Source organism: Eschrichtius robustus, chromosome 1, assembly GCF_028021215.1.
Source record: "Eschrichtius robustus isolate mEscRob2 chromosome 1, mEscRob2.pri, whole genome shotgun sequence".
Lineage (NCBI taxonomy): Eukaryota > Metazoa > Chordata > Mammalia > Artiodactyla > Eschrichtiidae > Eschrichtius > Eschrichtius robustus.
The window spans coordinates 56170243-56192538 of record NC_090824.1 but is presented as its reverse complement, the minus strand read 5'-3'; positions in this window follow the sequence as shown (position 1 = coordinate 56192538).

Below are 22296 nucleotides of genomic sequence, written 5' to 3'. Positions count from 1 at the left end.
CTGGTAGAACCCAGTGGTATTACAGATCTACAGAAGTTAACATTGTTTTGGAGCCAGTGACCAGTTACACCTGTAAATTATGCCAATAAATGTCTGGTGTCTCATATTCATTTAGTGTGAGCTACCTGTAAGACTGGATTTAGTCAAACAAATAAACAAACTGCTTGAACTACTACTCCTGGCTGCTCACAACGGCACATTACAGTTAGAATCTTATGTAAGTATAGCAATATTGATTAAGTTACCCTAATCTAATGTATTATTTCCTTTCCTTTCTGGCGCACTTAGCATGCAGCTCCACCTAAATTTATCAGGTTTTTGCCAGTATAAATGGTGAAATAATGTAATATTTGGCATCTAGTATATTTATCTTGATCCTACTTTTATTTATCCCCTGGGACAAAATACTGTCAGAATCACCTTATTTGGCTAGAGGCTATGAGTAAGTAGGAATGGTGCAGTGAGAATAATTGGTATTCCATTCCAAAACAATGAGCTCAGATGAATGACTAAAAGATCTCCACCAAAACATGCACAGCCATGAGCCAGGAGAGGCTCAGGGGTTAGGGATAGACACAATTCATATCCAGATAAATTCACATAATTGACCCCATTCCAATTCTCCAACTCCATTCTTTCCCAATCAATGTTCCAGCCTTCACATAAGAGACCAACAAATTTATAAATTCCATAACTGGATAAAACCTTGCATCTGATTTGTGTTTTTATTACCCTGACACTGCTAAATACAGAAAAAAATCTACCTTAAATTGTGAATTGAAAACCCAGAGCATGCAATTGTCTTTCTTAAAGCTTTCTAGTATCAGAGGCAGCTCCGCCCACCTCCCAGTTCTTTCATTACTCATCTTCACCATAATACTCTATTGTAGCAGTAACTCTATTCAAGTGACTCTATTGAAGCCATGTCTTCCTTAGTACTTTTTCTGCCACTGCTTTTCATGGACTGTACAACTGTCATCCTCCAATTGTAACTGCCAGGTCAACTCATATACAAGCAGGCCAGGTAAAACAAAACAGAACAAAACAGAAACCAGATTCTCATCCTTGAGCATCTGTTTTTGTATCCACTTATGGTATCAACCAAGTCAAGTACAGGAAACAGAAACCATTCTACACAGGTGGTTTTAAACAGGTTCTGTCACAAATCATAAGCACTGAAGGAGCAGATTCTTGGATACCAATAAGGAATAACTTCCAGTTACCACAGAATTCTCTTACTACCACTGAGAACTCGAGCCATGACATCAAGCATACACCCCTGAAATTCAAGTTCAAGGAATGAAAAACCAGTATCAAGAAGTTGCCACTTAGTGATGCCACAGTTGTCTCTTAACACACTGGAAGCTGGATGAAGAGACCTGAATGGTGGCTACGGAAATCTTCAAATGTATGCAACCCTGTTTGCCACCAGAAAAGACAAACATATTCAGGATATTGGCCTTTCCTTCATTTTTATCTTCCAAACCTTATGCACATGCTACTAATTTGTGGAATTTTCTTTTATCCAAACCAAAAGCTGCAAGAGAATATGAGAAATAAAGTTGTAGCTTTCTAACTTCTCTAAGAAGGAAGGGAGAAATGGAAATTGAGAAAGACAATCCACAATATCTAGAATATCAAGAATAAAAACTTCGTATTAAATGCAAACATGTAAGCACACAAAAATGCAGAGAGCCACATTTTCAGTAGAATCTTTAAAATTAAACTATTTAAATAATTGGAGTTTTCAAAAATAACTGAATAAACTTTCTACAATAATGACTTAGATATTTAGTTTTGTATGTATTTATTTTGCACTGGAGGAAACTGTAGTTTCCTACAATTAATAAAGTCATCAGACTTTGAATTTAGAATTAGATTTCACGATTAGGCTTCTGTCATACAATTCCATGTCTTTTCCTCTGCACCATCTGTTTACATTTTATACTTCATGACTATTCTTCAGCTCTGAGAATTATATATAGATATATAGGTAGGTAGGTAGATAGGTAGATAGATAGATAGGGATTTGGCTATATAGAGAAATATAGAGATATAGATATATATTTAAGACACAAGGCTATTTTCTGTGAAATCACAAAGTGAAAAAATATTAAGTCCAACATACAGTAAAATCCACTTTGAGAATGGTAATAGGTTCTGATTCTTAATCACAAGTGACATTTGTGCCATCAAGTTCACCTGTCAATTCATTTAAAAAGTATAAAAAATTATATATTTCACACTTGGGCCTTAAAGTTTTTTCTATGATATTAGTTATCATGCTGTATTTACAGAGACAAAAAGATAAGAAGACTATACAGTTTATAAACAGTGTTGGAAATCAAAGCCTACTCTGATATTTTGAAATTAATTGGTTTTTTTTTTTTGTTTTTTTTTGTTTTTACTAAACTATACCAGAAACAGTTACTAAATTACAGCTTTAAGTTTTTAAATTTACTGTGTTATTTTGGCATGCTTTTGTTGCATCATCCAGTATGTATTATCCTTCACCTTAGAAATGTTATTCTCTTTTGCTCTATTATTCAGGTTTTTAATCAGAATACAGAATACTTATTGAAAAGTGTACAGATGTTAAAGTGAGATGGACTTGGGTTACACACCCACATACACCCCTACTGGACAGTAGGACCTTAGTCAAGTGCTTTCTCTAAGTCCTGCTTCTGCATCTGCTGGAAAGGATAATAGAGGTTTGTGAGAAATGAATGAGAGGGATAATGCCTATAATTTACTCAGAACATTGTCTGTCTTGAGATGAACTCTTAATCTATTAAGTTGTTTATATTAGTTATTGTTAATTGAAATACTGCTTTTCAAATTTCATAGTCTCCTTTACATTAATTGGGCATCTACTTATCTCCTTATAAATTACTTGAGTATAAAATATTTCAAGTTATTCGTGAATTCTAATATTTAGCAAAGATGTATGGCCTACATAATGTATACTAGGAATTGTGTGAGATAATGAAAAACTATTATCAGAGAGGATTTCTCTGATCATAATATCTAAGGTAGATCTTCTCTCCCTTCAAACCCTAGAACAGTTATATTAACTTCTAAGTTCTTATCACTATCTGAAAAGATCTTTTCTTCATTTGTCTTTCTCTTTCGAATAAAATATAAATTCCCAGAGATTAAAGTCCAGGTCTAGTTTTTTTTTTATTATATTAGAACATAACATAACAAAACATAATATAATATGATAGTTCATACTAGATATACCTGGTAATAGTATGCATATATACTGGGATATTAAACCAGCCTCGATTTCCTGGGATGAATCTCAACTGGTCGTGGTGTATAATCATTTTTATATGTTGCTAAATTTGGCTTGTTAAGGATTTTGCATCTTCTATCATGATGGGTATTAGTCCTTAGTTATCTTAACATGACTTTACCTGGTATTGGTATCAGGGTAATATTGGCCTCATAAAATCAGTTACAAAGTGTTCCTCTTTTATTTTCTGGAAGAGTTTATGAAAGATAGGTGCCTTTCTATTTCTCTTTAATTCAGCTTTGGTATTTTACTTCTTTCTAGAAATTTTTGCCTGTCATCTGAGTTGACTATTGGCATAAAGTTTTGTTTTTTTTTTTCAATTTTTTTTTTTTAATGCTATTCTTGTCTGCTTACATTCTTTTTATGTATGTATGTATGTATGGCTGTGTTGGGTCTTCGTTTCTGTGCGAGGGCTTTCTCTAGTTGTGGCAAGCGGGGGCCACTCTTCATCGTGGTGCGGGGGCCACTCTTCATCACGGTGCTGGGGCCTCTCACTCTCGCGGCCTCTCTTGTTGCGGAGCACGGGCTCCAGACGCGCAGGCTCAGCAGCTGTGGCTCACGGGCCTAGTCGCTACGCGGCATGTGGGATCTTCCCAGACCAGGGCTCAAACCCGCGTCCCCTGCATTGGCGGCAGATTCTCAACCACTGCGCCACCAGGGAAGCCCTGGCATAAAGTTTTTATATATTTCCTTATGCTTTTTAGTATTTTTATAATTTTTAGTGATTCTCCTCCCCATTTTATTCTCAGTTTTGTAAAACTGTATTTTCTCTTTCATTTTATTGATCATTCTAGGTAATTTGTCAACTTTGTTGATATTTTCAAAGAAACAACTTTTGCTTTCATTGATTTCTCTATTGTATTTCTGTTATTTATTTTATTGATCACAACCAACTTATAATGTTGACAACTTGAAAAATGTTAATGTACTGGAAACATAATTTGACCACTACAAAGTGCCTGAAAGATTTTTTAAACCTAAATCCAGCATCTCTATAAACATTTTAATCTTAACATTAAATATAGAGCTTTTTATTAGTCATAAGAAGTTTCACTAAAGAGTGTTATTGCTAGCCTAGAAATTGCTTGGCATCTTCAAAAATAGCTAAACAAATGTCCAACATTGATGAGCATTTATGCTAACCTGTCTTCTAAGTGTTCTTCTTAGATTATCTTAAAAAGAAACTTTAAGGAAAATGTCTATTTAAAAGTTGCGAAAGTTCTGTGTCAATTATGGATGAGGACTATTTGGGTTCATGAGGCTAAGTAAATGGCTCAAATTCACCCATTTAGTAAACAGTGGAACTGGGATTCAAAAACATGAAGTCTGGCTCAAGAAATTGAAGCAATAAGATGTTTAAGAAAGGCATTGTAAAGAGTACTTACTGCATTAACTGCCTTGATATTTTATAAAAAAATTTCCAGAAGTTGACTTTATACTTACTTTTGTTAAACAAATAAAACTTTAGACTGTAATGCAGTGTGATCTCTGAATCCCTGAAGATCTAGCCATAAGATAGCTTTTCCTTTCATCCATGTCATACCTTTAGTTTTTTCAGTGATTTCTGTAAAGAAATGCTCTTTGTCATAGTACCCAAAAGAATGCAACAAAAAATTCTTATAATACAATAATTTAATGTAAGTGCACATAACCTTAAATACCTCAATATAGGGAATGAATAAAATAGTAAATCACTCTGTGTGTACATGTATGAGTGTGTATAATTTTTATTTTATAATTTAGTAATTATACACTATAACTTAATCTGAGATATAAAGAAAGGTGAAAATTTTTTACATTCTTTTTATGAAGGTAGATATGTGGCCTATTAAGTTAGGATTTTGTTTTAGACAACTCATAATCTATGTGACTTTGTTGAATGTAGTAGAATGTTTGCAAAAATGGCCACAATAATGCCCCTCTCCTTAAATGCACACTTCCTTACAATGTAGGTTTACCACACCTTCTGTAATGAGGCGTAATCTATTTTCCCATCCCTTATATCTCTATTTGCATTTTGATTTGCTTTGAACAACAGAATATAGAGTGTGTGGTATTGCTCAAGTTGCAGAGCCTAAGTCTTAAGAAGACTTGTGGTTCATATTCTCATCATGTTGGAACACTTCCATGAGACAATCCATCTTTAAAAAGAAAACAGAAAAACTAGATCTAGCTCCCTAGGGATGAGTGTCCTGCAGAGGAGAACAAAGGAGCTGCAGTTGACAGCCAAAATCAACTGACAGTTATATATATATAACCATCTGAGACCATGTGGGCCCAGTAGAGATGCCAGGTGTTTGAAGTTGCATGGGTGACTCCAGGTGAAACTGATAAAAGAACCACCCAGTTGAGCCCAGACTAAAGTGCTGACCCACGGAATCATATGCAAATAAACAGTTGTCTTTTTAAGTTTTGGGTGGTCTGTTATGCAGCAATAGATAACTGAAAAAGGCAGATTTCTTAAATTCTCTGAGGTTTAGTTTTCTTATCTGTAATACCAGAGAAATAATAGTATCTACCTCATAAGTTGGTCTTGGGTCAATGCTTGAAAAATGCTTTTATCAGTGCCCAGTCAGTCCATAGCAAATATTCTATATGTGATTGTCAGATACATAAATTTAGCAGAAAATGTATGGGAAAATGTAGGCAGAACAGAAAGCCATTGTCTCACATCAAGGACTGAATGCATCTGGACCAGGAGATAACGACACAGAACATTAAAAGCCTCCATAGCTCAATTTCCCATCTCTGTTTCTTGGCATCATATTCTCCCAGCAGTTGTTTCCACATAGCTACAAATATGGTTGCCAGCATGATTTGCATGAACAGAAAGAAATCTCAGTTATATAAAGAAAGTGTTTCTTGAGTATTCTCTTCACCTGACATTTTGAGGTACTACAAGAAAACATTTTAGAAATGATGAATGATTAAAACATCAAATGTCAGCTTTCAAGAATGACTAACAGTATATGTGTAATGCATTAATCTTGCTGCTTTGAATGCAACATTAAATATTATGTAATTAATACAGTGATATCAATATTACTTAAGTTTTTTATTAATCAAAGATAGTTTAATTCAGATGTATAATCATGAAATTCATAGTATTGGAATCAGAGAATTTATGATTTAAATCATGATGACATAAACTATCACTGTACAAGTATTATAGAAAGAAAATGATAAATAATTGTGTCTATGTGGAATATTAATTTAATAGAAAAATATAGTTAAATTATTGAAATCTAAGGAATATTTACCATCCAATGATACATTGGGAAAACACACACGCATAAAAAAGAGGAGGAACTTACAGAGAATATTTTAATTTTTTGTAACTACAAAGGTTAGATAAACCAAGAACATAGTTATAGTTCAAAGGTATAGAACAAAGATTTGGACATGACTATATAGGCACAGAGATAATTTCCTATTTTCCTGTTTTTAGCCTTCTCCCTCTTTCTGCTATAACATATTGAGCAAACCTATGCAAGACAGTCTTAAACAGTTCATAAAGGAAGATGCTCAAGTGGCCAAAAAACACATAAAAATAATCAACATAATTATTTACCAGGAAAGAAAAATTAAAAGCACAATAATATAACACTGCACATACAGTAGACTAGTAATTCAAAAAAACTGACAATGCTAGGTGATGATAAAGTTGTACAGCAACTGAGACTCATAAATTGCCAATGGAACCATAAACTACTTTACAAAACAGCTTGACAGTTTCTTAAAACTATGACCCATGCGTTTCACTTCTAGTTATTTATCCAATAGAAATAAAAACAAGAACACTAAACACCTTAAATAAGAATTTTCTTAGTAGCTTTATTTGTAAGAGGGAAAATCTGGAAATAACCAACAATAGGTATCCATCAACAGAAGAATGAATAAACTGTAGCATATTAATAAAATATAATACTACTCTGCAATAAAAAGGAACAAACTGTTGATACATGCAACAATAAAGATGCAGAGATATCACTGAAAACCATTTTGGTGAGAAATAGAAATGGAACACAAGAAAGAACAGACCATCTGATTCCTTTACTATGAAGCTCTTGAGTAGGCAATACACATCTATGATGATAGAAATAATATCTGGAAGCAGAAGGTGTAGAGGATTGACTGGAAGGGGCGTAAAGAACAATCTTGAAAGGGTGTGTGTTACATGGCTGTATGCATTTTTCAAAACTCATTGATCTATAGACTTATCTGTGCATCTTACCATATTTATATCTCATTAAAATAAATTATTGGAAAGAAAACAAGACATCATAAAAACCTATGAAAATAAACAAATAATACTAGTTTTAGATTAGATTTTGGCTCTAAAGTGAAATTAATCCTTGGAGACTTCATTGGCCGTCGTCAAAGTGACCAGCATGATTGTAAACATGAATTGTGATGCATTGCTTCCTCATTCCTGTTAGGTGACATGATTCTTAGGTGGAAGTCCTCAAGAAAGCAGGATAAGAGAGTAGACATATTCCATGTGCCCATTTTTATTTTTACAAATAAATCAACTCAGATACTGTTTCATTAGCATTATGCTTTTCTATACTCATAATGTTCAGGCCATTAAATATTGAAAAGATCGATAAATGATGATTTATTTGAGCCATTACAATGACAGAATTATCTAGACAAACCCTTTCTGTTTAAAGCCTGTCTGTTATAAGATTCATCAGTTTTCTCACTTAATCTGTCACTCACTTGGTGTAATTGGTAAATAATTTATAATACCTTTCTTGTAATTCATCTTATCACTGTTTCATTGGTTTTCAACTTTATATCATAATTATATTAACCCATTAAGTGTTAAACTTCTAAATATCTACCAGTACTGATCAACTGTTGTAGACAGTGAGATACACAGTAATTATTAAATTTATTAGTTTAAATGTAATTGGTTGGTTCATAAACATATAACTGTGTGGCAGTCTGATGACTGAGAGATGTGATTAGTGTATTTTACATAGATTGTTTGAAATATTGAGATAAGCTAGCTGTGTTTTGCTTATGATACCTGGGAGCCAACAACAGACTTTGCTATATGGGAGATAAACTTATAGGTGAGAAGAAAATCTGCTGTATTTTAAGTGGTCCATTAAATCCACCACTAGACTGCAAATTGAAATAGCATCAGTGAGCAACCCCCTGAAGTAAAATGATCTGAAATCTATGATAGCAAAAGTAACAGGTTTCTGTCATTAATAAATGCATAATAAAGGCATGGGAAGGTAAAGTTATAGCAGTGGAGGTAAACTACAGGAAAATGTGTTCTTATAGGTGCTTGACCTACCATTTTACAAAGAACATGATTCAAAGTGATCATATTTCAAGCTTCAGAAGAGTCCATAAAACATTACTTTCATCTCTTAAAACATACAGTTATGTTTTCTTTGTTATTATTTTTATTTCTGTCTATAAGTAGAGTGTTTGTATCCAAAAGAGTGCTATCAATACACAGTAGGGAAAAATAAAACTCTTGCTTTTATCTGCTTGCTCAAGTTATCCCTATTTACAGTTATATTTTAATATATGTTTCCAGTATGTACCTAGAATTTTCGATGAAGGATGAAGCAAATACAAAACAAAACAAAAAAACCCAAACCCCAAACTATATTTATATACACACATACATACATACAAACAAACTAATGCAAGTGCATATCCATACACATATTCTCAGACATGTATTAGTTTGTCTCCTGAGGAGGTACTTATTTTTCCTCTGCGTGAAAAATATATTCACTTAATGATTACCGAGGAGCAGTGGAGAAAATTACTTATAAAGAACCAAGATGCCTTCCTAGAGGGCAAGAACAAAGACTTTATTACCTTTCTCCTGAAATGTTTATTTTTTTAAGCATGTGAGTATGAACCACACTGCTCAGTAATGAGTCCCCTGATAGAAAAATCACGATATAAAAACAAATGAAACCCATGGACTTGATCCTGCAGAAACAGACTAACAGTTGTGAGTATGAATCTACATCTATGACATGGTCGACACTAGGATCTAACATAGTCCAAGATTCCTGTGGGAGTTTAAACTTAAATAGAACTAGGTTGAAATGTCAGGCCAAGTGTTATATGAACATTCTCACCTAATCATACCACTCTATGACTGGTAAGGAGAATTTTTTTCTTTCTCTTACACTTTGACAAACTATAGAGGTGGTGATCATTTACAGTAATTGTTTGTGACTAGAGGAGACTGCTGCAGCCTCATTGGAGGCTACAGGTGACAGAGGTAGCAGTGGTCATCAGTGAAGCATTTCTTGAGACTTCTGCTTAGCTGTCTGCAAGTCAGGGGGCACAGCACGATTGGTGGTTGTGAAATACTCCAGGCTCAAAACATAGGAACAAGCATGACTGATTTTTTGAATAGGAGTCAGTATTCAGGTGTCTCTTTGAATTGTCATAGGAAGCAGAAAGTCAGGCAGGAGAGGAGAACATTACAGGGTAAGTGAGACTGAAAACCATCTGTAAAATACTTTGGAGCTCAAACTGGAAGAGTAGAATACATTCATTGCTGATAAAGTTAGTAGAATCTTCCTAAGTTCCTACGGTGTATATTTAATTCATGAAACCTATCTTCTCCAAAAGATGTCTAAGAAGGCTCATATTAATTTTTTTTGTAATTCAAAAAGTCTACTTATTATAGAGCAGTGTAAACTTTGATATACTTGGTAACAATAACCAAATAAAGGGAAGCTGCCTTTCTAGAACAAAACCATTACTGGAGTATAGACTGGTAATAATACTTACCGCTAGGCACAGCTGAAATCCGCAGATGTTTTATGTCCTCTACAACTAAGAATAATAAAGAAGGAGTTAAAAATTATCTTTGAAAGTTAACCTCTAAGTCACCGGCAATGAACAAGCTGTTATGCTTAATTAGGCAAAAACTCTTGCCATAAAATGCCTATCTTCCTTTAGCTACATGATATGTGTGCTAATTAATAATCAAAGTACAGCCTGAAGGAAGTTTGGTACAATAATTTGTTCAAGTAAAAGTGGAATTTGAAATGTGCTGTCAGTTCTAATTGAGTTATGACAAAATCCCCAGGATGAAGATTTTTTTTAAAATAGCAGTTCAAATTTAAAAGAAATCTTTTAACAAGAAAGTAAAACGGTCTAAAAAGTAGCTTTATAAAATATATACTAGAACTTAATTTTTCTAACTTATTGTGATCAACAGGAACTTATTTTTCAGGAAAATCATAATGAATTAATGACAGCAAATAGAATAACGTAGGCTGAAGAGCCATAGCAGCAGTAATCACTCATCTGGAGTCTCTCTTTCCCTCAAGGGGCAGATAAGTTGGAATACTTTTGGCACAGAGCATTGTCTGAGATGCTATCAACAGTTACCTTTGATTCAACTGCATAAATATTATTTTGTGCTCAGATTGTCCTGAGTGATATAATGAGGAATTTTAGGAAAGAGCATAATATGTTGTCCATTCAAGAAAATTATTTTCTTCTTAAGAAAAAGCACCTTCAAATATAAACGATTTGCTAATAATGGAAACACACAATATGTGTCTAACCATACCACAGTATGGTTAGAATTGTTAGAGTAAGTTAGAGTTTTTGGTGGTATCATAGTCAATTAGGTGAGACATTAATGAGGCCTGGAAAGATGTAAATTACTCATATACCAGAAGAGTGGGGCATGTATGAAACAGTGGATGAAAACATTGACCGTCAAGAAGAAAATGAGTAAAGAATGTGAGATAACTCTCTGGACTTGATGAACACGTTTAATTAGGAAAAATGAGAAATAATTTTGAAAGGATATTTTGAAATTCTTTCAAAGCCTATCTCAGCAACTTCTAATGGGGGAGCTTCTGAAAAAGTGTGTGCGCATAAAATAGCAATAATTTTTATTCATTTATTTATATTACTTTAATAAAGCTAATTATTAAACATAGTCTCCAATATGGATCTTAATGAACCTCATCTCCTGGTATTCATATTCCTCTATCATCCTCTCCCAAATCAAATAGGGTCAACCTGTGTAATCCATAGAGTATTGCAAAAATGATGATGTGCGATTCTAAGACCATATAATAAAAGCCTTTATGCTACCTTGTGTTCTAAGGAATCACTCACTGTGGAGATATCATGAGGACACTCAACAGCCTTATGCAGAGGCCCATGTGACATGGAACTCTTACCATGTGCTAAGAGTCGCTAAGGAAGTGAGTCTTCCTCTTAATAGCCATATGTGAAAACCCCCTTGGACAAAGGTTCTCTAGGTTTGTCAAGCCCTGAGTTGACTGCAGTCCCAGCTAACATCTAGATTGCAGTCACCTAAGAGATAGAACCACCCAGCTAAGTCAACTCCCAAATACCTGACCCTCAGAAATGGTGAGATAATAAATGTTGTTTAAGCTGCTCAATTGTGGGGTAATTTGTTATGCAGCAATAGGTAACAAATGAAAAAACCTTTGTCTTAATTTAAACATTAGTGGCAAATGAATGCAAAAAGGAAATAAGGAAGTGCCAACCCTCTATGTCAAGTATACTAAATATACTAAATAATTGCTGATAATTGATGACTTTTTTTCCTCATTAAAATATTCTAAGGGCTAATGAATTTAGGCAATTACATGTGTTTCCCTTGTATAGATTCAGTGAAGAGATTAAACAAGGAGTTACTAAGAAAAGTTATCTAATATCAAAATCAGAGATACCAATTATCCAATATTAATATGGTCAGCATATTCCCAGAGCACCTGAGCCACTCCTTTATGCTATCTTGACTATCTTGGCTAAGTCAAGGTTTGTTGATCTTAGGTAAATGCTAACCTGATGCTTTAAACCAGGGGTCCCCAATCCCCGGGCCTCGGACTGGTACCCATCTGAGGCCTGTTAGGAACCGGGCCGCACAGCAGGAGGTGAGCGGCGAGAAGGGCAAGGGGAGCTTCATCTGCAGCTCCCCATTGCTCGCATTACCGCCTGAACCATCCCTCTCCCCTCCCTTCCCGCCGCCCCCCGCCCACCCCCATCAGTGGAAAAATTGTCTTCCATGAAACCAGTCCCTGGCGCCAAAAAGGTTGGGGACTGCTGCTTTAAACAACTCTAATATTCAACTAATATTAATTGTCACATTTGAAGAAATATGAATATTCTTTATTCTGAGACAGAATAATGTGCTGCTTGAGCAGGTGGTGAAATTCTGGAGGGGATGAAAATATGCTTAACTCAGAAACTATTTTACTTATTAAAATTCCTCTTCACTGACATTTATTGTAATTTCATCAGAATAACTACAGTGCTGACAAGTTTTAAATAGCATGGAATCCGCTATTAGAGGTTTTGAAATTCTGAATACAAAATTAAAACATTGCAAGTTTTACAGAGAGTTTTCATGTTATACTTCAAAGTCTTATTCATTTAATCAACCTGATTCTTAGTTGTGAGGGAGGAGAGCCACTTTCAATTATACATTAATTTTTATTATGTGCTTTCACATAGAAGGATGATATGAAGAGAAGTAAAATAATCTCCCTCTAAATATGGAGAGAATGGGCATTCTTCTTGTCTTTCAAAGAAAAGAAAATTCTCCAAGACAGATTATGGGTGCTATCGGCATCGCTTTTTCTAATACTTCACAGCTTCTCACATTCCATATCAAAATAGGCTTAGTTATTTTTTTGAGTGGGTTCAGTTATATTCATTTATTTCATATCCTTTCTATAAGAGAAACTAGAGGTAACTAATATTTTAGAATTCACAGTATCCTATCTTTCAAGTGTAAAAATGAAAATTAGTGGCAAGAAATTATTCCTATTCCATCCTTTTCTAGCCAACATTTTTTTTCCCAAGAGCTTCCTAGTTAACTACCTGGTTGCATAAAACTATAAAATTTAACAATCAATGCTCAAGTAGAAATTAACACATTTAGAGCCTATAACCACTTAGAGTCATGAGAAAGAATTGGTCTATGTACATTTAATATGTTTTTTTGTGTGTGTGGGATCTTAGTTCCCCGACCAGGGATCAAACCCGTGCCCCCTGCATTGGAAGCGCAGAGTCTTAACCACTGGACAGCCAGGGAAGTCTCTAATATGTTTAAATGAGATATCCTTATGAGTTGATGAGTTAGTATGGATGTATCCCATTTAGAATTTGGTATATATTTCAATTTTTAATTTAATTTATCTTTACATTGTGGGTAAATGCATATAAAATAAGGCAGAAATTATAATACAAGTGTCTATAATAGCTTTTATAGAGAATTTAGGAATATAAGTAAAATTAAATTAATTGTTAGGCATATTCAAATTTTCTCTCAATATGTTGGATTACGTATGCATCAATGGATGGGCTAAGAGAAAAACGTAGATCTCATATTCATGAACTAAAGAATAATAGAAAAACTGCTACTTGAATCAAGTCATTGCCCTACTTACACATAACATGGAGAGAAGACCTTTGAAAAGAACATGTAAAATTCACTGGAAAACAACAAAATTTAATCAGAGATGAAAATATTATGGAAATCAAATCATCATTATAAATTTTAAAATACTACAAACTCTTTGCATTCTTGATCAATATATCTTTACTTTTAGTAAAGCTTTCATGTAATTATAATGTAATATAATTGTATCCTTACAACAATTAGAAAATGTGTTTCTTAAAGTTTTTTTGTGTATTGTATATATGTATTTGTATTCTTCAACAAGAAATCCAGAAACTGGCATCAATAGAAATGAAATATAGGGTCATCTGAGCTCTCCAAAATGAACACAAGTATCATTTATATGGCTATAGTTTGACAAGAGAGAAGAAATGCATGAGGGAGCAATAAAATATCTTTTAAAACCAGAGGCTAATAAATTGCTTTATTGGTTACATGTATACTGAATGATGGGATAAAATGCTACATCTCTTATTTAAATTGGTCAGTTCACAGAATATGTAGAAAATTATTTTTTATATTTTTAATGCTTTCATATAGTTAAAAAGGTAGAGGATGAGAGTACTAAATTTTTAACAGTGGAAACAAAATCAGTCATTATTGAAAGGCAATTTCATCCCATAAAGTTAATTTCAATCACAAGGGGAGACAGAGAGGAGAGAGAATGCTATCATTAAATAAATGACAATACTGTAGTAGGTTCCAAACTCAAAGATGTCTTCAATATTCTGAACCATCATTCAATTACATGATACACTAGCAATATAAAAAGTAACCTAATTACTCTTGTATTTATTTTGTCTCAGAATCAAATTTTATTTGAGAAAAAGAAAGTTGAAAACTAGAATTTGGGCTGAGTTCAGGATAATTTCTATTTATTACAATGCAATTGACATAAAGTGGTAAATTATTAGACATTTTGAATCTGCTTTACTTTTAGAAATTAAAAGGTTACCACCTACAATGCTATTAAAGTTTCAGTATTTGTCATCTACTCATTAGAAAGTAAACACACATTTTAAGGTTATTTCAGTTCTAAAGAGGTGAAATACAAGCTGCTGATGCATTCGATAAGGCACAATTTCTTTTTCATAAGCAATTTTTACTTAGAAGTACTCTTTAGTTTCTAGTTCATTTTTACAGAAAGGAAATAAAGCAAAAAATAACAATAAAAATTATAACCTCACTGATTCACAATATTGCTTATATTTTGGTTAGAAGAATGAAACACATTCTATGATGATACAAATGATCCTTCTATCATAGTTCAATAATGGCAAGTTTATTTGAAGTAAATTATTTTTAGGTTATGTTGTTTCATGAAAAATTCAAGAATACTCTTTTCTTGGTCAAACCTAATCTGAGAATTACATCTAGAAAAGAATTATATAAATGATGTAACCCCTGATTTATAATAATACACTGAGATATTTATCAAGAAAAATCATATAATGGTAGAATATTTAATTTAGAAGCCATCATAATACAAAATACCTATTAATTCATGACCCAATATAGGTATACTCACTATCCTGCAAATGGAAGAGAGTCCTCTATCTACTGCTAGAAAATCTCTGGTAATCAAGAACATATTATGATACAAGTCCAGTGTCCAGAGGTTAGGTTCATTGTTTAACTTGAACCAAAGTCTGCCTTTACCTAACTCCCAGACTTAGACTTAAGTATTATTTCTAGAAGAATATTAAATCTACTCTCTCCTTTGTATACCATTTCTTTTAATAGTTGAGTGTACTCATCTTCATTTAATGCATCTAGCTCATGAATTACTTTTAAATGACCTGATTTCTGAGCTCTCTCACTGTTTTCATGTTTAACTTTATTCTAATTTGTAAATGTTTTTAAAATGAGACATTTAAAAATGTTTATTTCACCTAACAAGATTTTTAATATATTACTCTATGCTTTGTAGGTAGACTTTAGAGATTATAATCCAAAATTGTCTTGAATTTGGTCTTTCACACAATTATTTGGTATTATTAATAAACTGATTTATTAAGTCACTCAATAATTCAGACCTCCAAAGTTACTACCACAAATTATTTAAAATGTTACCATGATGCAGTATACTACTTGAGTTTATTATAAAATTGTAACAACATTTTTTTTGTATATAAGCATTTCTTTTATTATCAGTTTGTAAGGATACATATTAAGAAATATAGATATGAATCTGGTGATGTCATCACAATGGCTGAGTAAGACTCTGTTGCATGTACTCCTCCTCAACAACAATAATTTGACATACATTCACAAAAGCTTCCTGGGAGCTTTGGAGTCCAGGTAGACTTGTGAAACCTCAGTGCAGAGACCAAGACTGTGGAGGGACATTTTGAGAAGTCAGGCTTACAACCAATTGTCTGGCTTGCCCACCCATGGTCCTGGCTACAGAAATGGAAACTTCTCCATATCTCTGTGGACTGCCACAGCCCCATTTGGCCTTAGATCTAACACCAGTACCACATACTAAAGATCTAGGAGGAGTCATGCCGACTGCGTGTTGGGCAGTCGAGACTGAATGTGGAATGGTTATGATCTTTTCAGGTTCTTCAACAGTTACATATGAACAATATTTTCAAACATGCAGGGTTCCAAATAATTGGATTTTTTTTATACTTACAGTACCCTTACTTAGGTACTCTGAGGGGAGAGCAGGATGATGCATGGGGATGGGGAGGATGGTGCTTTCTGAGCCCCACTAGGCAATTGATCAGTCCTCAACCCCCAGCAGTTAGATATTTTGGAACTGAAGCAGCTGAATTTCATGATGGGGAGACCACTGGCCTCTTGGTACTTCACAAGCCTCTCAGCTTCCTGGAGCACAGGTGCTACCAAGGACCAGAATAATGAAGAAATTTCCCAAAATTCACTGGCCATACATTAATTCTCAGGAGCTATTTTCCTGTGCAGTGGTAAAAATTATTGGCAAGCCAAAACAAATACAAGCAGAGCTATTAAGGGCTCACTTATACTATTCAAGAATGAACTTGGATAGTCCTGCCAAGTTAGAAACACATCCAGATACTTCTGGTTGAGGAGAAAGGGAATATGGAATGGATAGTAGAAGTTATAAATAGTAGGAGATATAAATACCTTATGAACAATTATAGAAATGAGGAATGTAGCAAATATGCTTTGTTATATACATATTTGTGTTCATTAACCCTTTTCCCCTGTTCTCTATCTCTACTATTTTTTGTAAAAGGTATTAGGAATGGTTGGTTATTAGAGTACACAATATTCAAGTGAGATTATGGCTGCACTAAAGAAGAATTACATCATCCCAAAATGGATTCAAGTTACAGGAATTGTGAGGCGCTATATTGATGAGTGAAACTGTGTCTTTCCTCTTTGGAGAAAAGGTGTGTCTTCATTTGTAAAAGGGATATTTAGATCTTATTAGACAGACATATGATGCTGTGGTTTAGGAGGATGGATAAGAATGAAACCAGTCTAAGAGGTGAATAGTACCAGAGAGTCTGTTGATATTTCACCGCAATTATTATTTCTTTCTAGACCCTCCCCAGTGTCACAGCAGTTGGAAGATTAGAAACTAAATTTTTTGCCAGAATATTTACAGTTTAGGACTTACCAGCAAGCAGAACATGTGGAATGTAGTGGGTAAAGAAGAGACCATTATAGCTCCAGCAGTGGTAGTCAGGCAAATGGGCTTCCGCACATGGAAGAAGTAGGGTTTTTTTTTTTTTTTTTTTTTTTAAGAAGTAGGGTTTTATCTTCCTGTGAATTACACGTTTTTGTGCTATACGCAGCCAGGATCATTGAAGGCGATTTTCAGCAATTCCATAACTTCTGAATTCCTGAATACTAGCAGACGTGTCTCTAAACTTTATTCCTCCAGCTCTTTCAACTGTTTTTTAAGCCTCTAATTCATGATATGGAAACTCCTTCTGCTTAATGTGCCTAGATTATTTTCTGTTTTCCTGAAGAAAACTCAGTGATACTGGAAATCCAGTATTACTTGAGGAAAGCTCCCTTTCTATTTTGCTCCCCTCCACGAATCCTTAGAATTGTTTACTGGACACTGAAAGCCTACAGAAAAATTTACCTGGCTTTGTAGAAGCTTTTGGCCTTGTTCCCCATTCTCTATATTGCTCAGAATTTAGCACTGTTCTGTGAAAAAACTGATCATACATTTCAGGCACTTGCATTTTCCTGGTTTTTCAAAAGAATCACTAAAAGCTCTATTGGTCTTTCTTTTCTCTGTCAAAGGCCCAGAATCTTCACCCAGAATCAGATGTACTAAGGGGAAAAGTATGCTGGTAATTTTCTGCTCACCTAAGGATGGTTTTGCTTCTCTGGATTTTTTTTAATCTGGTTCCCATTCCTTCCGTAGTTCTCAGATGCCTTTTAAATTTTTACTTATTTACTTATTTATTTTTGGCTGTGTTGGGTCTTCATTTCTGTGCGAGGGCTTTCTCTAGTTGTGGCAAGCGGGGGCCACTCGTCATCGCGGTGCGCGGGCCTCTCACTATCCCGGCCTCTCTTGTTGCGGAGCACAGGCTCCAGTCACTCAGGCTCAGTAGCTGTGGCTCACGAGCCTAGTTGCTCCGTGGCATGTGGGTTCCTCCCAGACCAGGGCTCGAACCCGTGTCCCCTGCATTGGTAGGCAGATTCTCAACCACTGCGCCACCAGGGAAGCCCCCTCAGATGCCTTTTAAAGCTCTGCTTATGTTTTGTAATGTAGCTGTTTTTTCCCCCTGCCACAGGAGCACTGGCAAACAACTGAACTGCCTTACAATGTAGTGAACTTTCTGTTACCAGGAATGCTAAATTGCAAACTGGATAAACGTGTTAAGACATTTGACATGGAGGAATGGGATTATGATCTTGATTATGGAGAGTTAATCTACTCTAAACTTGGTGTGTGTTTTCAAGGTTTCCAATCTGTGGCTCTATGACCATATTTCTAAAGTAATAACTCTATTGCTACAAGTTATTAGCAGCATTGCATATCACATGTGTATGTTTGTGTATTTACATGTAATAGAGTTGAATTAATTTAATCTTGCTGGTGTTATTTTCTCTTCTTATAAATTAATTATACAAATCTTTCAAGAAAATCAAAGATGTGTGCACAGGATATTACATGTTTGGAAATCAAGACAGCACATGTTGATTTGAGAAGGCGGTGGTCTTAAATTTGAGCTTGCATCAGAATCACCTGGGGAGATTGTTAAAACATAGATGGCTAAACCCACCCTAGAGTTTCTGAATCAGTACATCTGGAGTGGGGTCTGAAAAGTTGCACTTCTAACAAGTTCTCACATTAAGGCTGCTACCGGGGAACACAGTTTGAGAATCACTGGTATCAAAACGTGAAACAATTGCATGATTGTACTTCTTTTATTTTGTGCTTTACGTAAACGTGAAATATGAAAAGTGCAAGTGAGGGCAGAATGGCCCCCATAGCTTCCAGTTCTGCTCTATAATTTCCACTTACAAATGGCCTGTCAAGTTGGTTCTATGATCAGCTATTTAAATGTTGACGAGACATTTTTTCCCTCACTGCTGTTCTCAGCTATGCCAGCTTGGCACTGTAAGCAAATCATTTTGTCAGTCTACGTGCAACACACATTACTTTCTTTTTCTCCCCGTCACTGTACCTTCCTCCAATAATTTACTGTAAAACTTGCTGGTTACCTCTGACGGGAATAGCGGCAGCTCAGGTCATCTGTCAAACCGGAGCTCTGTGTCAGCACCTTCTCAAATAATATAAGGTGATTCTCATATGACATAACCATCAGAACGCCACAAAGAAGAAGTCACAGTTGTCATCTTGGGTCATAAACCACAGGAAATCTCAATGAGCCTTTTAGTACCTGCCAAGACTAGTATTAAAGAGACAGGAAGATGGAAAGATAACATGGTTACAAATGGCAGGTAAATATGTCTTTCAATATTAAAATGCATACATTACAGCATCTATATTATGGCCACTGTTGTTACAATTATGTCACCATTTTCCTGATTTCTAGAAGTGAAATTTACATAAGGCATAATATTCTCAGAGATAATTCACACGTGGAAAATACGTGTTTAAATTACAACTACTCATTTAAGTTTAAAGGGTTTAATTTATTTCAATAGATAAAGGTAATAAAGATGTGATTGTTTGGGGCTCATTGCTCAGGTACATATATTCCTGACTAGAAAATAGCCTTTGTTTTGAATTTTCCACCTCAATTATATTTGATAAATTTTATTAGTCAAGTTTTATTTAATTGTAATTTGATAATTAAAAGAGAATAAGATATTTATCTGTGTTTTCTTCCTTTACATTTACCTGTTACTTTTTTTTTTTTTAATTTGGCATTATTTCCAAACTAGTTAAAGAAAGAGAAAAAAAATCTAGGGGTTTTTGTGTTTGATTCCATGGAGGACATGTTTGCCCATTTTTTGTAAACATGAGGAAACATGTTTTCCAAACTCAGTGGATAGGTACTATGAAAAAAGAAAGAAAGGAAGGAAGGGAGAGAGGGAGGGAGGAAGAAAAAGAGAGAGAGGGAGGGAGGTAGGAAGAAAGAAAGAAAAGGGGAGGGATGGGGAGGGGAGAGGAGGGGGTTAGAAAGAAAGGGAAGGAAGGAGAGAGGGAGGAAGGAAGGAGGAAAGGAAGAAAGGAGAAAAGGAAGGAAGGAAAGGTGGAAGGAAGGAAGGACAGGAGGGAGGGAGGAAGGAAGGAAAGAAAAAAGAAAAGCAAAGAAAAGAAAAGAAAACAACAGCAAAAACTCCCTTGACAAAAAATAGTGCTGGGCAACATATGAATTCTTAAAGTTGCAGAGAGTGAAACAGATATGAAATGCAATTTTAATGTAAAAATAGACTCCTTCTGAGATTTCTCCATATTATCATAATGCACAAGGAAAAGGGGGAGCGAGGGGAGGGAAGCATGGGAAGGAAGGAGGGAGGGAGGAAGGAAAAGAAAGAAAAGAAAAATAGAAAAAACTCCCCATGACAAAAAAAGTGCTGGGCAACATATGAATTATTAAAGTTGAAGAGAGTGAAACACTTAGATTTGAAATGCAATTTTAATGTAAAAGTAGACTCCCAAGATTTCTCCATATTATTATAATGATCAAATTTAGATTGAGCCTCTTTGTCTCTTAACCTTTCTGTAATTTTAATTTCTTTGCCATGTTTGCTATAAAGGCTGTACAATTATCTGAACATATTTTCAAGGTTTCCAATATATTTTGTTGGTAGTTGTTTTCCAATATTTTTTCATCATGGTTTTAATCTCAAAAGGCTCTTTCATATCCTTTATATTCTATATGGCATAATTTTTTTTATTTTAAGGATGTAATTCCTCTCAGATATTTTTAGCATATTTGTTAGGGGGTTTTATTTGTATTGTTCTTTTTTTCTTCATTTCGTACAATGCTTATTAAATCACTTATGTTCTTTATTTTTGAAATTATCTTCCTTTTGATATGTTTTTCTTACACTTGCCTAATTATTATCATCGATATTTATATTTAAAAGAGAGGAAATGGATAACTGGCTGAGTTTCCTGTGCTGTCTGATTAGTAGGATTGTTTCTTGATATATTTTTCCATAGGTGGTGCATCAAGAGAAGTAAGCTAAATTATGCTGTAGTGACAAGCATTAATTTTAGTGGCTTGACACAAAGATTTATTCCTTGCTCGTGTTAAATTTCCATCTGGAGTTTCTGTCTAAGGTTTGTTTTAAATTGTCCTCACTTTGGGACTAGTGCTGCCACAGCAGTTACTATTTGGATTTTTATTGGCCATCATGGCAGAAAGAAAGATAGCACTAATGACTCCTCTGTCAACAGTTAAATGCTCCAACCTGGAAGTGGTGCTAATTGTCTAGAACCAGTAACAGGGGCCACATTCAACCACAAGAAGGCCACAAATTGCAATCCTATCATTTGCTCTTTTAAAGGCAGAGGATAAAGACAGAGATTTATAATAGTGATTAATCACTACTATAGGTCAGAATTTGACAAGGAGCTCAAGGCATGATAGAATGCGATATGTTGCACTTAGTTGAGAGGCTTCAATTATGATGCTTTAGTTGAGAGGCTTCTGTAAGGAAGTCAACTTTCTAAGTGCTGGAATGAGGAAGGATTTTCTCTAGGAGACAAAATCTACACTAGATCCTCAGCTTTCTCCAGATTCTTTAATCAATTGCATTAAAGAAAAATGCATTGCTAGTTTTCCTAAATGTCAACTCTCATTGCCTCGATTCTGTATATGAATGAGTGGAAGAAAGGGATTGGAGGTGAGCTCTGTTTTCATTCCTAACTTTTACGCTTGCACAATTTTGTACGTGATGAATCAGAGCCAAGACCACGTTAGGGTGTCAGTGCAAGGGCTGCATTGCAATTTCTTTTGCACATCCTCATAGCGCTTACATTAAACAGTAACTTTCTATGAATTTCAGCCAATAAATATGCTCCATCTAACTTATCATTTGAAGAAATTCCATGTTATAGGTTGATTCTTACCTATTTTTACATTTTAGTCTGAATAAGGTTTCAGGAGGGAGA